Below are 13441 nucleotides of genomic sequence, written 5' to 3'. Positions count from 1 at the left end.
GTGTGCCACTGCACTATTTCATCAGCAACACTGCCTTGTAGTAAGCATTTAATGATGAATTGACTAAATGCAGCTTCCTGCCTTTTTAATAGGATCAAATTTCCTTGTGTTTTCAATTAGCATCTGCCTTGTATTTATAAGACAAACAAGAATATTGTTGCTGAATGCAGCTTGTGTGTGCTTTGTGCTCCTTTGCCCTGTTCAAATGATGAAAGGAAATAAAGTTTGTATTTTATCCAACTACCTGTGCTAAAAAGTGATGGGAACAGTGTTTGTAATTTCTTCTACTTTTTCAGTGACACAAAGTTCAAGCTGCTTATCTAATTGGTGAAAATGCAATGTCTGTTTATCACACTCACTTTGACTATATATGTTGTAGCAAGAGATTGTTTCTCGCTTACGGCCATACCAGCCTGGGTACGCCCGATCTCGTCTGATCTCGGAAGCTAAGCAGGGTCGGGCCTGGTTAGTACTTGGATGGGAGACCGCCTGGGAATACCAGGTGCTGTAAGCATTTTGTCCACGAGGGTGTGCTCTTGCACTATTTCATCAGCAACACTGCCTTGTATTAAGCATTTAATGATGAATTGACTAAATGTCTGTTTTATCAGACTCACTTTGACTATATATGTTGTAGCAAGAGATTGTTTCTCGCTTACGGCCATACCAGCCTGGGTACGCCCGATCTCGTCTGATCTCGGAAGCTAAGCAGGGTCGGGCCTGGTTAGTACTTGGATGGGAGACCGCCTGGGAATACCAGGTGCTGTAAGCATTTTGTCCACGAGGGTGTGCCACTGCACTATTTCATCAGCAACACTGCCTTGTAGTAAGCATTTAATGATGAATTGACTAAATGCAGCTTCCTGCCTTTTTAATAGGATCAAATTTCCTTGTGTTTTCAATTAGCATCTGCCTTGTATTTATAAGACAAACAAGAATATTGTTGCTGAATGCAGCTTGTGTGTGCTTTGTGCTCCTTTGCCCTGTTCAAATGATGAAAGGAAATAAAGTTTGTATTTTATCCAACTACCTGTGCTAAAAAGTGATGGGAACAGTGTTTGTAATTTCTTCTACTTTTTCAGTGACACAAAGTTCAAGCTGCTTATCTAATTGGTGAAAATGCAATGTCTGTTTATCACACTCACTTTGACTATATATGTTGTAGCAAGAGATTGTTTCTCGCTTACGGCCATACCAGCCTGGGTACGCCCGATCTCGTCTGATCTCGGAAGCTAAGCAGGGTCGGGCCTGGTTAGTACTTGGATGGGAGACCGCCTGGGAATACCAGGTGCTGTAAGCATTTTGTCCACGAGGGTGTGCCACTGCACTATTTCATCAGCAACACTGCCTTGTAGTAAGCATTTAATGATGAATTGACTAAATGCAGCTTCCTGCCTTTTTAATAGGATCAAATTTCCTTGTGTTTTCAATTAGCATCTGCCTTGTATTTATAAGACAAACAAGAATATTGTTGCTGAATGCAGCTTGTGTGTGCTTTGTGCTCCTTTGCCCTGTTCAAATGATGAAAGGAAATAAAGTTTGTATTTTATCCAACTACCTGTGCTAAAAAGTGATGGGAACAGTGTTTGTAATTTCTTCTACTTTTTCAGTGACACAAAGTTCAAGCTGCTTATCTAATTGGTGAAAATGCAATGTCTGTTTATCACACTCACTTTGACTATATATGTTGTAGCAAGAGATTGTTTCTCGCTTACGGCCATACCAGCCTGGGTACGCCCGATCTCGTCTGATCTCGGAAGCTAAGCAGGGTCGGGCCTGGTTAGTACTTGGATGGGAGACCGCCTGGGAATACCAGGTGCTGTAAGCATTTTGTCCACGAGGGTGTGCCCCTGCACTATTTCATCAGCAACACTGCCTTGTAGTAAGCATTTAATGATGAATTGACTAAATGCAGCTTCCTGCCTTTTTAATAGGATCAAATTTCCTTGTGTTTTCAATTAGCATCTGCCTTGTATTTATAAGACAAACAAGAATATTGTTGCTGAATGCAGCTTGTGTGTGCTTTGTGCTCCTTTGCCCTGTTCAAATGATGAAAGGAAATAAAGTTTGTATTTTATCCAACTACCTGTGCTAAAAAGTGATGGGAACAGTGTTTGTAATTTCTTCTACTTTTTCAGTGACACAAAGTTCAAGCTGCTTATCTAATTGGTGAAAATGCAATGTCTGTTTATCACACTCACTTTGACTATATATGTTGTAGCAAGAGATTGGTCCTCGCTTACGGCCATACCAGCCTGGGTACGCCCGATCTCGTCTGATCTCGGAAGCTAAGCAGGGTCACGCCTGGTTAGTACTTGGATGGGAGACCGCCTGGGAATACCAGGTGCTGTAAGCATTTTGTCCACGAGGGTGTGCCCCTGCACTATTTCATCAGCAACACTGCCTTGTAGTAAGCATTTAATGATGAATTGACTAAATGCAGCTTCCTGCCTTTTTAATAGGATCAAATTTCCTTGTGTTTTCAATTAGCATCTGCCTTGTATTTATAAGACAAACAAGAATATTGTTGCTGAATGCAGCTTGTGTGTGCTTTGTGCTCCTTTGCCCTGTTCAAATGATGAAAGGAAATAAAGTTTGTATTTTATCCAACTACCTGTGCTAAAAAGTGATGGGAACAGTGTTTGTAATTTCTTCTACTTTTTCAGTGACACAAAGTTCAAGCTGCTTATCTAATTGGTGAAAATGCAATGTCTGTTTATCACACTCACTTTGACTATATATGTTGTAGCAAGAGATTGTTTCTCGCTTACGGCCATACCAGCCTGGGTACGCCCGATCTCGTCTGATCTCGGAAGCTAAGCAGGGTCGGGCCTGGTTAGTACTTGGATGGGAGACCGCCTGGGAATACCAGGTGCTGTAAGCATTTTGTCCACGAGGGTGTGCCCCTGCACTATTTCATCAGCAACACTGCTTTGTAGTAAGCATTTAATGATGAATTGACTAAATGCAGCTTCCTGCCTTTTTAATAGGATCAAATTTCCTTGTGTTTTCAATTAGCATCTGCCTTGTATTTATAAGACAAACAAGAATATTGTTGCTGAATGCAGCTTGTGTGTGCTTTGTGCTCCTTTGCCCTGTTCAAATGATGAAAGGAAATAAAGTTTGTATTTTATCCAACTACCTGTGCTAAAAAGTGATGGGAACAGTGTTTGTAATTTCTTCTACTTTTTCAGTGACACAAAGTTCAAGCTGCTTATCTAATTGGTGAAAATGCAATGTCTGTTTATCACACTCACTTTGACTATATATGTTGTAGCAAGAGATTGTTTCTCGCTTACGGCCATACCAGCCTGGGTACGCCCGATCTCGTCTGATCTCGGAAGCTAAGCAGGGTCGGGCCTGGTTAGTACTTGGATGGGAGACCGCCTGGGAATACCAGGTGCTGTAAGCATTTTGTCCACGAGGGTGTGCTCTTGCACTATTTCATCAGCAACACTGCCTTGTATTAAGCATTTAATGATGAATTGACTAAATGTCTGTTTTATCAGACTCACTTTGACTATATATGTTGTAGCAAGAGATTGTTTCTCGCTTACGGCCATACCAGCCTGGGTACGCCCGATCTCGTCTGATCTCGGAAGCTAAGCAGGGTCGGGCCTGGTTAGTACTTGGATGGGAGACCGCCTGGGAATACCAGGTGCTGTAAGCATTTTGTCCACGAGGGTGTGCCACTGCACTATTTCATCAGCAACACTGCCTTGTAGTAAGCATTTAATGATGAATTGACTAAATGCAGCTTCCTGCCTTTTTAATAGGATCAAATTTCCTTGTGTTTTCAATTAGCATCTGCCTTGTATTTATAAGACAAACAAGAATATTGTTGCTGAATGCAGCTTGTGTGTGCTTTGTGCTCCTTTGCCCTGTTCAAATGATGAAAGGAAATAAAGTTTGTATTTTATCCAACTACCTGTGCTAAAAAGTGATGGGAACAGTGTTTGTAATTTCTTCTACTTTTTCAGTGACACAAAGTTCAAGCTGCTTATCTAATTGGTGAAAATGCAATGTCTGTTTATCACACTCACTTTGACTATATATGTTGTAGCAAGAGATTGTTTCTCGCTTACGGCCATACCAGCCTGGGTACGCCCGATCTCGTCTGATCTCGGAAGCTAAGCAGGGTCGGGCCTGGTTAGTACTTGGATGGGAGACCGCCTGGGAATACCAGGTGCTGTAAGCATTTTGTCCACGAGGGTGTGCTCTTGCACTATTTCATCAGCAACACTGCCTTGTATTAAGCATTTAATGATGAATTGACTAAATGTCTGTTTTATCAGACTCACTTTGACTATATATGTTGTAGCAAGAGATTGTTTCTCGCTTACGGCCATACCAGCCTGGGTACGCCCGATCTCGTCTGATCTCGGAAGCTAAGCAGGGTCGGGCCTGGTTAGTACTTGGATGGGAGACCGCCTGGGAATACCAGGTGCTGTAAGCATTTTGTCCACGAGGGTGTGCCACTGCACTATTTCATCAGCAACACTGCCTTGTAGTAAGCATTTAATGATGAATTGACTAAATGCAGCTTCCTGCCTTTTTAATAGGATCAAATTTCCTTGTGTTTTCAATTAGCATCTGCCTTGTATTTATAAGACAAACAAGAATATTGTTGCTGAATGCAGCTTGTGTGTGCTTTGTGCTCCTTTGCCCTGTTCAAATGATGAAAGGAAATAAAGTTTGTATTTTATCCAACTACCTGTGCTAAAAAGTGATGGGAACAGTGTTTGTAATTTCTTCTACTTTTTCAGTGACACAAAGTTCAAGCTGCTTATCTAATTGGTGAAAATGCAATGTCTGTTTATCACACTCACTTTGACTATATATGTTGTAGCAAGAGATTGTTTCTCGCTTACGGCCATACCAGCCTGGGTACGCCCGATCTCGTCTGATCTCGGAAGCTAAGCAGGGTCGGGCCTGGTTAGTACTTGGATGGGAGACCGCCTGGGAATACCAGGTGCTGTAAGCATTTTGTCCACGAGGGTGTGCCACTGCACTATTTCATCAGCAACACTGCCTTGTAGTAAGCATTTAATGATGAATTGACTAAATGCAGCTTCCTGCCTTTTTAATAGGATCAAATTTCCTTGTGTTTTCAATTAGCATCTGCCTTGTATTTATAAGACAAACAAGAATATTGTTGCTGAATGCAGCTTGTGTGTGCTTTGTGCTCCTTTGCCCTGTTCAAATGATGAAAGGAAATAAAGTTTGTATTTTATCCAACTACCTGTGCTAAAAAGTGATGGGAACAGTGTTTGTAATTTCTTCTACTTTTTCAGTGACACAAAGTTCAAGCTGCTTATCTAATTGGTGAAAATGCAATGTCTGTTTATCACACTCACTTTGACTATATATGTTGTAGCAAGAGATTGTTTCTCGCTTACGGCCATACCAGCCTGGGTACGCCCGATCTCGTCTGATCTCGGAAGCTAAGCAGGGTCGGGCCTGGTTAGTACTTGGATGGGAGACCGCCTGGGAATACCAGGTGCTGTAAGAATTTTGTCCACGAGGGTGTGCCACTGCACTATTTCATCAGCAACACTGCCTTGTAGTAAGCATTTAATGATGAATTGACTAAATGCAGCTTCCTGCCTTTTTAATAGGATCAAATTTCCTTGTGTTTTCAATTAGCATCTGCCTTGTATTTATAAGACAAACAAGAATATTGTTGCTGAATGCAGCTTGTGTGTGCTTTGTGCTCCTTTGCCCTGTTCAAATGATGAAAGGAAATAAAGTTTGTATTTTATCCAACTACCTGTGCTAAAAAGTGATGGGAACAGTGTTTGTAATTTCTTCTACTTTTTCAGTGACACAAAGTTCAAGCTGCTTATCTAATTGGTGAAAATGCAATGTCTGTTTATCACACTCACTTTGACTATATATGTTGTAGCAAGAGATTGTTTCTCGCTTACGGCCATACCAGCCTGGGTACGCCCGATCTCGTCTGATCTCGGAAGCTAAGCAGGGTCGGGCCTGGTTAGTACTTGGATGGGAGACCGCCTGGGAATACCAGGTGCTGTAAGCATTTTGTCCACGAGGGTGTGCTCTTGCACTATTTCATCAGCAACACTGCCTTGTATTAAGCATTTAATGATGAATTGACTAAATGTCTGTTTTATCAGACTCACTTTGACTATATATGTTGTAGCAAGAGATTGTTTCTCGCTTACGGCCATACCAGCCTGGGTACGCCCGATCTCGTCTGATCTCGGAAGCTAAGCAGGGTCAGGCCTGGTTAGTACTTGGATGGGAGACCGCCTGGGAATACCAGGTGCTGTAAGCATTTTGTCCACGAGGGTGTGCCACTGCACTATTTCATCAGCAACACTGCCTTGTAGTAAGCATTTAATGATGAATTGACTAAATGCAGCTTCCTGCCTTTTTAATAGGATCAAATTTCCTTGTGTTTTCAATTAGCATCTGCCTTGTATTTATAAGACAAACAAGAATATTGTTGCTGAATGCAGCTTGTGTGTGCTTTGTGCTCCTTTGCCCTGTTCAAATGATGAAAGGAAATAAAGTTTGTATTTTATCCAACTACCTGTGCTAAAAAGTGATGGGAACAGTGTTTGTAATTTCTTCTACTTTTTCAGTGACACAAAGTTCAAGCTGCTTATCTAATTGGTGAAAATGCAATGTCTGTTTATCACACTCACTTTGACTATATATGTTGTAGCAAGAGATTGTTTCTCGCTTACGGCCATACCAGCCTGGGTACGCCCGATCTCGTCTGATCTCGGAAGCTAAGCAGGGTCGGGCCTGGTTAGTACTTGGATGGGAGACCGCCTGGGAATACCAGGTGCTGTAAGCATTTTGTCCACGAGGGTGTGCCACTGCACTATTTCATCAGCAACACTGCCTTGTAGTAAGCATTTAATGATGAATTGACTAAATGCAGCTTCCTGCCTTTTTAATAGGATCAAATTTCCTTGTGTTTTCAATTAGCATCTGCCTTGTATTTATAAGACAAACAAGAATATTGTTGCTGAATGCAGCTTGTGTGTGCTTTGTGCTCCTTTGCCCTGTTCAAATGATGAAAGGAAATAAAGTTTGTATTTTATCCAACTACCTGTGCTAAAAAGTGATGGGAACAGTGTTTGTAATTTCTTCTACTTTTTCAGTGACACAAAGTTCAAGCTGCTTATCTAATTGGTGAAAATGCAATGTCTGTTTATCACACTCACTTTGACTATATATGTTGTAGCAAGAGATTGTTTCTCGCTTACGGCCATACCAGCCTGGGTACGCCCGATCTCGTCTGATCTCGGAAGCTAAGCAGGGTCGGGCCTGGTTAGTACTTGGATGGGAGACCGCCTGGGAATACCAGGTGCTGTAAGCATTTTGTCCACGAGGGTGTGCCCCTGCACTATTTCATCAGCAACACTGCCTTGTAGTAAGCATTTAATGATGAATTGACTAAATGCAGCTTCCTGCCTTTTTAATAGGATCAAATTTCCTTGTGTTTTCAATTAGCATCTGCCTTGTATTTATAAGACAAACAAGAATATTGTTGCTGAATGCAGCTTGTGTGTGCTTTGTGCTCCTTTGCCCTGTTCAAATGATGAAAGGAAATAAAGTTTGTATTTTATCCAACTACCTGTGCTAAAAAGTGATGGGAACAGTGTTTGTAATTTCTTCTACTTTTTCAGTGACACAAAGTTCAAGCTGCTTATCTAATTGGTGAAAATGCAATGTCTGTTTATCACACTCACTTTGACTATATATGTTGTAGCAAGAGATTGGTCCTCGCTTACGGCCATACCAGCCTGGGTACGCCCGATCTCGTCTGATCTCGGAAGCTAAGCAGGGTCACGCCTGGTTAGTACTTGGATGGGAGACCGCCTGGGAATACCAGGTGCTGTAAGCATTTTGTCCACGAGGGTGTGCCCCTGCACTATTTCATCAGCAACACTGCCTTGTAGTAAGCATTTAATGATGAATTGACTAAATGCAGCTTCCTGCCTTTTTAATAGGATCAAATTTCCTTGTGTTTTCAATTAGCATCTGCCTTGTATTTATAAGACAAACAAGAATATTGTTGCTGAATGCAGCTTGTGTGTGCTTTGTGCTCCTTTGCCCTGTTCAAATGATGAAAGGAAATAAAGTTTGTATTTTATCCAACTACCTGTGCTAAAAAGTGATGGGAACAGTGTTTGTAATTTCTTCTACTTTTTCAGTGACACAAAGTTCAAGCTGCTTATCTAATTGGTGAAAATGCAATGTCTGTTTTATCAGACTCACTTTGACTATATATGTTGTAGCAAGAGATTGTTTCTCGCTTACGGCCATACCAGCCTGGGTACGCCCGATCTCGTCTGATCTCGGAAGCTAAGCAGGGTCGGGCCTGGTTAGTACTTGGATGGGAGACCGCCTGGGAATACCAGGTGCTGTAAGCATTTTGTCCACGAGGGTGTGCCCCTGCACTATTTCATCAGCAACACTGCTTTGTAGTAAGCATTTAATGATGAATTGACTAAATGCAGCTTCCTGCCTTTTTAATAGGATCAAATTTCCTTGTGTTTTCAATTAGCATCTGCCTTGTATTTATAAGACAAACAAGAATATTGTTGCTGAATGCAGCTTGTGTGTGCTTTGTGCTCCTTTGCCCTGTTCAAATGATGAAAGGAAATAAAGTTTGTATTTTATCCAACTACCTGTGCTAAAAAGTGATGGGAACAGTGTTTGTAATTTCTTCTACTTTTTCAGTGACACAAAGTTCAAGCTGCTTATCTAATTGGTGAAAATGCAATGTCTGTTTATCACACTCACTTTGACTATATATGTTGTAGCAAGAGATTGTTTCTCGCTTACGGCCATACCAGCCTGGGTACGCCCGATCTCGTCTGATCTCGGAAGCTAAGCAGGGTCGGGCCTGGTTAGTACTTGGATGGGAGACCGCCTGGGAATACCAGGTGCTGTAAGCATTTTGTCCACGAGGGTGTGCTCTTGCACTATTTCATCAGCAACACTGCCTTGTATTAAGCATTTAATGATGAATTGACTAAATGTCTGTTTTATCAGACTCACTTTGACTATATATGTTGTAGCAAGAGATTGTTTCTCGCTTACGGCCATACCAGCCTGGGTACGCCCGATCTCGTCTGATCTCGGAAGCTAAGCAGGGTCGGGCCTGGTTAGTACTTGGATGGGAGACCGCCTGGGAATACCAGGTGCTGTAAGCATTTTGTCCACGAGGGTGTGCCACTGCACTATTTCATCAGCAACACTGCCTTGTAGTAAGCATTTAATGATGAATTGACTAAATGCAGCTTCCTGCCTTTTTAATAGGATCAAATTTCCTTGTGTTTTCAATTAGCATCTGCCTTGTATTTATAAGACAAACAAGAATATTGTTGCTGAATGCAGCTTGTGTGTGCTTTGTGCTCCTTTGCCCTGTTCAAATGATGAAAGGAAATAAAGTTTGTATTTTATCCAACTACCTGTGCTAAAAAGTGATGGGAACAGTGTTTGTAATTTCTTCTACTTTTTCAGTGACACAAAGTTCAAGCTGCTTATCTAATTGGTGAAAATGCAATGTCTGTTTATCACACTCACTTTGACTATATATGTTGTAGCAAGAGATTGTTTCTCGCTTACGGCCATACCAGCCTGGGTACGCCCGATCTCGTCTGATCTCGGAAGCTAAGCAGGGTCGGGCCTGGTTAGTACTTGGATGGGAGACCGCCTGGGAATACCAGGTGCTGTAAGCATTTTGTCCACGAGGGTGTGCTCTTGCACTATTTCATCAGCAACACTGCCTTGTATTAAGCATTTAATGATGAATTGACTAAATGTCTGTTTTATCAGACTCACTTTGACTATATATGTTGTAGCAAGAGATTGTTTCTCGCTTACGGCCATACCAGCCTGGGTACGCCCGATCTCGTCTGATCTCGGAAGCTAAGCAGGGTCGGGCCTGGTTAGTACTTGGATGGGAGACCGCCTGGGAATACCAGGTGCTGTAAGCATTTTGTCCACGAGGGTGTGCCCCTGCACTATTTCATCAGCAACACTGCCTTGTAGTAAGCATTTAATGATGAATTGACTAAATGCAGCTTCCTGCCTTTTTAATAGGATCAAATTTCCTTGTGTTTTCAATTAGCATCTGCCTTGTATTTATAAGACAAACAAGAATATTGTTGCTGAATGCAGCTTGTGTGTGCTTTGTGCTCCTTTGCCCTGTTCAAATGATGAAAGGAAATAAAGTTTGTATTTTATCCAACTACCTGTGCTAAAAAGTGATGGGAACAGTGTTTGTAATTTCTTCTACTTTTTCAGTGACACAAAGTTCAAGCTGCTTATCTAATTGGTGAAAATGCAATGTCTGTTTATCACACTCACTTTGACTATATATGTTGTAGCAAGAGATTGGTCCTCGCTTACGGCCATACCAGCCTGGGTACGCCCGATCTCGTCTGATCTCGGAAGCTAAGCAGGGTCACGCCTGGTTAGTACTTGGATGGGAGACCGCCTGGGAATACCAGGTGCTGTAAGCATTTTGTCCACGAGGGTGTGCCCCTGCACTATTTCATCAGCAACACTGCCTTGTAGTAAGCATTTAATGATGAATTGACTAAATGCAGCTTCCTGCCTTTTTAATAGGATCAAATTTCCTTGTGTTTTCAATTAGCATCTGCCTTGTATTTATAAGACAAACAAGAATATTGTTGCTGAATGCAGCTTGTGTGTGCTTTGTGCTCCTTTGCCCTGTTCAAATGATGAAAGGAAATAAAGTTTGTATTTTATCCAACTACCTGTGCTAAAAAGTGATGGGAACAGTGTTTGTAATTTCTTCTACTTTTTCAGTGACACAAAGTTCAAGCTGCTTATCTAATTGGTGAAAATGCAATGTCTGTTTTATCAGACTCACTTTGACTATATATGTTGTAGCAAGAGATTGTTTCTCGCTTACGGCCATACCAGCCTGGGTACGCCCGATCTCGTCTGATCTCGGAAGCTAAGCAGGGTCGGGCCTGGTTAGTACTTGGATGGGAGACCGCCTGGGAATACCAGGTGCTGTAAGCATTTTGTCCACGAGGGTGTGCCCCTGCACTATTTCATCAGCAACACTGCTTTGTAGTAAGCATTTAATGATGAATTGACTAAATGCAGCTTCCTGCCTTTTTAATAGGATCAAATTTCCTTGTGTTTTCAATTAGCATCTGCCTTGTATTTATAAGACAAACAAGAATATTGTTGCTGAATGCAGCTTGTGTGTGCTTTGTGCTCCTTTGCCCTGTTCAAATGATGAAAGGAAATAAAGTTTGTATTTTATCCAACTACCTGTGCTAAAAAGTGATGGGAACAGTGTTTGTAATTTCTTCTACTTTTTCAGTGACACAAAGTTCAAGCTGCTTATCTAATTGGTGAAAATGCAATGTCTGTTTATCACACTCACTTTGACTATATATGTTGTAGCAAGAGATTGTTTCTCGCTTACGGCCATACCAGCCTGGGTACGCCCGATCTCGTCTGATCTCGGAAGCTAAGCAGGGTCGGGCCTGGTTAGTACTTGGATGGGAGACCGCCTGGGAATACCAGGTGCTGTAAGCATTTTGTCCACGAGGGTGTGCTCTTGCACTATTTCATCAGCAACACTGCCTTGTATTAAGCATTTAATGATGAATTGACTAAATGTCTGTTTTATCAGACTCACTTTGACTATATATGTTGTAGCAAGAGATTGTTTCTCGCTTACGGCCATACCAGCCTGGGTACGCCCGATCTCGTCTGATCTCGGAAGCTAAGCAGGGTCGGGCCTGGTTAGTACTTGGATGGGAGACCGCCTGGGAATACCAGGTGCTGTAAGCATTTTGTCCACGAGGGTGTGCCACTGCACTATTTCATCAGCAACACTGCCTTGTAGTAAGCATTTAATGATGAATTGACTAAATGCAGCTTCCTGCCTTTTTAATAGGATCAAATTTCCTTGTGTTTTCAATTAGCATCTGCCTTGTATTTATAAGACAAACAAGAATATTGTTGCTGAATGCAGCTTGTGTGTGCTTTGTGCTCCTTTGCCCTGTTCAAATGATGAAAGGAAATAAAGTTTGTATTTTATCCAACTACCTGTGCTAAAAAGTGATGGGAACAGTGTTTGTAATTTCTTCTACTTTTTCAGTGACACAAAGTTCAAGCTGCTTATCTAATTGGTGAAAATGCAATGTCTGTTTATCACACTCACTTTGACTATATATGTTGTAGCAAGAGATTGTTTCTCGCTTACGGCCATACCAGCCTGGGTACGCCCGATCTCGTCTGATCTCGGAAGCTAAGCAGGGTCGGGCCTGGTTAGTACTTGGATGGGAGACCGCCTGGGAATACCAGGTGCTGTAAGCATTTTGTCCACGAGGGTGTGCTCTTGCACTATTTCATCAGCAACACTGCCTTGTATTAAGCATTTAATGATGAATTGACTAAATGTCTGTTTTATCAGACTCACTTTGACTATATATGTTGTAGCAAGAGATTGTTTCTCGCTTACGGCCATACCAGCCTGGGTACGCCCGATCTCGTCTGATCTCGGAAGCTAAGCAGGGTCGGGCCTGGTTAGTACTTGGATGGGAGACCGCCTGGGAATACCAGGTGCTGTAAGCATTTTGTCCACGAGGGTGTGCCACTGCACTATTTCATCAGCAACACTGCCTTGTAGTAAGCATTTAATGATGAATTGACTAAATGCAGCTTCCTGCCTTTTTAATAGGATCAAATTTCCTTGTGTTTTCAATTAGCATCTGCCTTGTATTTATAAGACAAACAAGAATATTGTTGCTGAATGCAGCTTGTGTGTGCTTTGTGCTCCTTTGCCCTGTTCAAATGATGAAAGGAAATAAAGTTTGTATTTTATCCAACTACCTGTGCTAAAAAGTGATGGGAACAGTGTTTGTAATTTCTTCTACTTTTTCAGTGACACAAAGTTCAAGCTGCTTATCTAATTGGTGAAAATGCAATGTCTGTTTATCACACTCACTTTGACTATATATGTTGTAGCAAGAGATTGTTTCTCGCTTACGGCCATACCAGCCTGGGTACGCCCGATCTCGTCTGATCTCGGAAGCTAAGCAGGGTCGGGCCTGGTTAGTACTTGGATGGGAGACCGCCTGGGAATACCAGGTGCTGTAAGCATTTTGTCCACGAGGGTGTGCCACTGCACTATTTCATCAGCAACACTGCCTTGTAGTAAGCATTTAATGATGAATTGACTAAATGCAGCTTCCTGCCTTTTTAATAGGATCAAATTTCCTTGTGTTTTCAATTAGCATCTGCCTTGTATTTATAAGACAAACAAGAATATTGTTGCTGAATGCAGCTTGTGTGTGCTTTGTGCTCCTTTGCCCTGTTCAAATGATGAAAGGAAATAAAGTTTGTATTTTATCCAACTACCTGTGCTAAAAAGTGATGGGAACAGTGTTTGTAATTTCTTCTA

At 41.9% G+C, this 13441-nt stretch overlaps 29 non-coding genes across 29 annotated transcripts; all 29 read left to right on the top strand.

Moving 5' to 3' along the window:
* The first annotated feature begins 395 nt into the window (after positions 1 to 395).
* LOC145856433 (5S ribosomal RNA) lies at positions 396 to 514 on the top strand. Its single transcript, XR_014377324.1, has one exon. It is a non-coding gene; the product is annotated as a 5S ribosomal RNA (ribosomal RNA).
* A 139-nt stretch (positions 515 to 653) lies between these two features.
* On the top strand, positions 654 to 772 carry LOC145856431 (5S ribosomal RNA). Its single transcript, XR_014377322.1, has one exon. It is a non-coding gene; the product is annotated as a 5S ribosomal RNA (ribosomal RNA).
* A 409-nt stretch (positions 773 to 1181) lies between these two features.
* On the top strand, positions 1182 to 1300 carry LOC145856430 (5S ribosomal RNA). The gene has a single exon (XR_014377321.1). It is a non-coding gene; the product is annotated as a 5S ribosomal RNA (ribosomal RNA).
* Positions 1301 to 1709: 409 nt separating this feature from the next.
* Positions 1710 to 1828, top strand: LOC145856429 (5S ribosomal RNA). The gene has a single exon (XR_014377320.1). It is a non-coding gene; the product is annotated as a 5S ribosomal RNA (ribosomal RNA).
* Positions 1829 to 2237: 409 nt separating this feature from the next.
* LOC145852138 (5S ribosomal RNA) lies at positions 2238 to 2356 on the top strand. The gene has a single exon (XR_014373992.1). It is a non-coding gene; the product is annotated as a 5S ribosomal RNA (ribosomal RNA).
* A 409-nt stretch (positions 2357 to 2765) lies between these two features.
* On the top strand, positions 2766 to 2884 carry LOC145856428 (5S ribosomal RNA). Its single transcript, XR_014377319.1, has one exon. It is a non-coding gene; the product is annotated as a 5S ribosomal RNA (ribosomal RNA).
* A 409-nt stretch (positions 2885 to 3293) lies between these two features.
* LOC145856427 (5S ribosomal RNA) lies at positions 3294 to 3412 on the top strand. Its single transcript, XR_014377318.1, has one exon. It is a non-coding gene; the product is annotated as a 5S ribosomal RNA (ribosomal RNA).
* Positions 3413 to 3551: 139 nt separating this feature from the next.
* On the top strand, positions 3552 to 3670 carry LOC145856426 (5S ribosomal RNA). The gene has a single exon (XR_014377317.1). It is a non-coding gene; the product is annotated as a 5S ribosomal RNA (ribosomal RNA).
* A 409-nt stretch (positions 3671 to 4079) lies between these two features.
* Positions 4080 to 4198, top strand: LOC145856425 (5S ribosomal RNA). Its single transcript, XR_014377316.1, has one exon. It is a non-coding gene; the product is annotated as a 5S ribosomal RNA (ribosomal RNA).
* Positions 4199 to 4337: 139 nt separating this feature from the next.
* LOC145856424 (5S ribosomal RNA) lies at positions 4338 to 4456 on the top strand. The gene has a single exon (XR_014377315.1). It is a non-coding gene; the product is annotated as a 5S ribosomal RNA (ribosomal RNA).
* A 409-nt stretch (positions 4457 to 4865) lies between these two features.
* On the top strand, positions 4866 to 4984 carry LOC145856423 (5S ribosomal RNA). The gene has a single exon (XR_014377314.1). It is a non-coding gene; the product is annotated as a 5S ribosomal RNA (ribosomal RNA).
* Positions 4985 to 5393: 409 nt separating this feature from the next.
* LOC145884588 (5S ribosomal RNA) lies at positions 5394 to 5512 on the top strand. The gene has a single exon (XR_014396166.1). It is a non-coding gene; the product is annotated as a 5S ribosomal RNA (ribosomal RNA).
* Positions 5513 to 5921: 409 nt separating this feature from the next.
* On the top strand, positions 5922 to 6040 carry LOC145856422 (5S ribosomal RNA). The gene has a single exon (XR_014377313.1). It is a non-coding gene; the product is annotated as a 5S ribosomal RNA (ribosomal RNA).
* A 139-nt stretch (positions 6041 to 6179) lies between these two features.
* LOC145885385 (5S ribosomal RNA) lies at positions 6180 to 6298 on the top strand. Its single transcript, XR_014396966.1, has one exon. It is a non-coding gene; the product is annotated as a 5S ribosomal RNA (ribosomal RNA).
* A 409-nt stretch (positions 6299 to 6707) lies between these two features.
* LOC145856420 (5S ribosomal RNA) lies at positions 6708 to 6826 on the top strand. The gene has a single exon (XR_014377311.1). It is a non-coding gene; the product is annotated as a 5S ribosomal RNA (ribosomal RNA).
* A 409-nt stretch (positions 6827 to 7235) lies between these two features.
* LOC145856419 (5S ribosomal RNA) lies at positions 7236 to 7354 on the top strand. The gene has a single exon (XR_014377310.1). It is a non-coding gene; the product is annotated as a 5S ribosomal RNA (ribosomal RNA).
* A 409-nt stretch (positions 7355 to 7763) lies between these two features.
* On the top strand, positions 7764 to 7882 carry LOC145852137 (5S ribosomal RNA). The gene has a single exon (XR_014373991.1). It is a non-coding gene; the product is annotated as a 5S ribosomal RNA (ribosomal RNA).
* A 410-nt stretch (positions 7883 to 8292) lies between these two features.
* LOC145856418 (5S ribosomal RNA) lies at positions 8293 to 8411 on the top strand. Its single transcript, XR_014377309.1, has one exon. It is a non-coding gene; the product is annotated as a 5S ribosomal RNA (ribosomal RNA).
* Positions 8412 to 8820: 409 nt separating this feature from the next.
* LOC145856417 (5S ribosomal RNA) lies at positions 8821 to 8939 on the top strand. Its single transcript, XR_014377308.1, has one exon. It is a non-coding gene; the product is annotated as a 5S ribosomal RNA (ribosomal RNA).
* Positions 8940 to 9078: 139 nt separating this feature from the next.
* On the top strand, positions 9079 to 9197 carry LOC145856416 (5S ribosomal RNA). Its single transcript, XR_014377307.1, has one exon. It is a non-coding gene; the product is annotated as a 5S ribosomal RNA (ribosomal RNA).
* Positions 9198 to 9606: 409 nt separating this feature from the next.
* Positions 9607 to 9725, top strand: LOC145856415 (5S ribosomal RNA). Its single transcript, XR_014377306.1, has one exon. It is a non-coding gene; the product is annotated as a 5S ribosomal RNA (ribosomal RNA).
* Positions 9726 to 9864: 139 nt separating this feature from the next.
* On the top strand, positions 9865 to 9983 carry LOC145856414 (5S ribosomal RNA). Its single transcript, XR_014377305.1, has one exon. It is a non-coding gene; the product is annotated as a 5S ribosomal RNA (ribosomal RNA).
* A 409-nt stretch (positions 9984 to 10392) lies between these two features.
* Positions 10393 to 10511, top strand: LOC145852136 (5S ribosomal RNA). The gene has a single exon (XR_014373990.1). It is a non-coding gene; the product is annotated as a 5S ribosomal RNA (ribosomal RNA).
* Positions 10512 to 10921: 410 nt separating this feature from the next.
* On the top strand, positions 10922 to 11040 carry LOC145856413 (5S ribosomal RNA). The gene has a single exon (XR_014377304.1). It is a non-coding gene; the product is annotated as a 5S ribosomal RNA (ribosomal RNA).
* A 409-nt stretch (positions 11041 to 11449) lies between these two features.
* Positions 11450 to 11568, top strand: LOC145856412 (5S ribosomal RNA). Its single transcript, XR_014377303.1, has one exon. It is a non-coding gene; the product is annotated as a 5S ribosomal RNA (ribosomal RNA).
* A 139-nt stretch (positions 11569 to 11707) lies between these two features.
* On the top strand, positions 11708 to 11826 carry LOC145856411 (5S ribosomal RNA). The gene has a single exon (XR_014377302.1). It is a non-coding gene; the product is annotated as a 5S ribosomal RNA (ribosomal RNA).
* A 409-nt stretch (positions 11827 to 12235) lies between these two features.
* On the top strand, positions 12236 to 12354 carry LOC145856409 (5S ribosomal RNA). The gene has a single exon (XR_014377300.1). It is a non-coding gene; the product is annotated as a 5S ribosomal RNA (ribosomal RNA).
* A 139-nt stretch (positions 12355 to 12493) lies between these two features.
* On the top strand, positions 12494 to 12612 carry LOC145856408 (5S ribosomal RNA). The gene has a single exon (XR_014377299.1). It is a non-coding gene; the product is annotated as a 5S ribosomal RNA (ribosomal RNA).
* Positions 12613 to 13021: 409 nt separating this feature from the next.
* Positions 13022 to 13140, top strand: LOC145856407 (5S ribosomal RNA). Its single transcript, XR_014377298.1, has one exon. It is a non-coding gene; the product is annotated as a 5S ribosomal RNA (ribosomal RNA).
* Positions 13141 to 13441: the final 301 nt, after the last annotated feature.

The sequence above is a fragment of the Salmo salar genome, chromosome 08, assembly GCF_965601325.2.
Source record: "Salmo salar chromosome 08, fSalSal1, whole genome shotgun sequence".
Taxonomy (NCBI): domain Eukaryota; kingdom Metazoa; phylum Chordata; class Actinopteri; order Salmoniformes; family Salmonidae; genus Salmo; species Salmo salar.
This window is presented reverse-complemented; position numbering and strand designations above follow the sequence as displayed.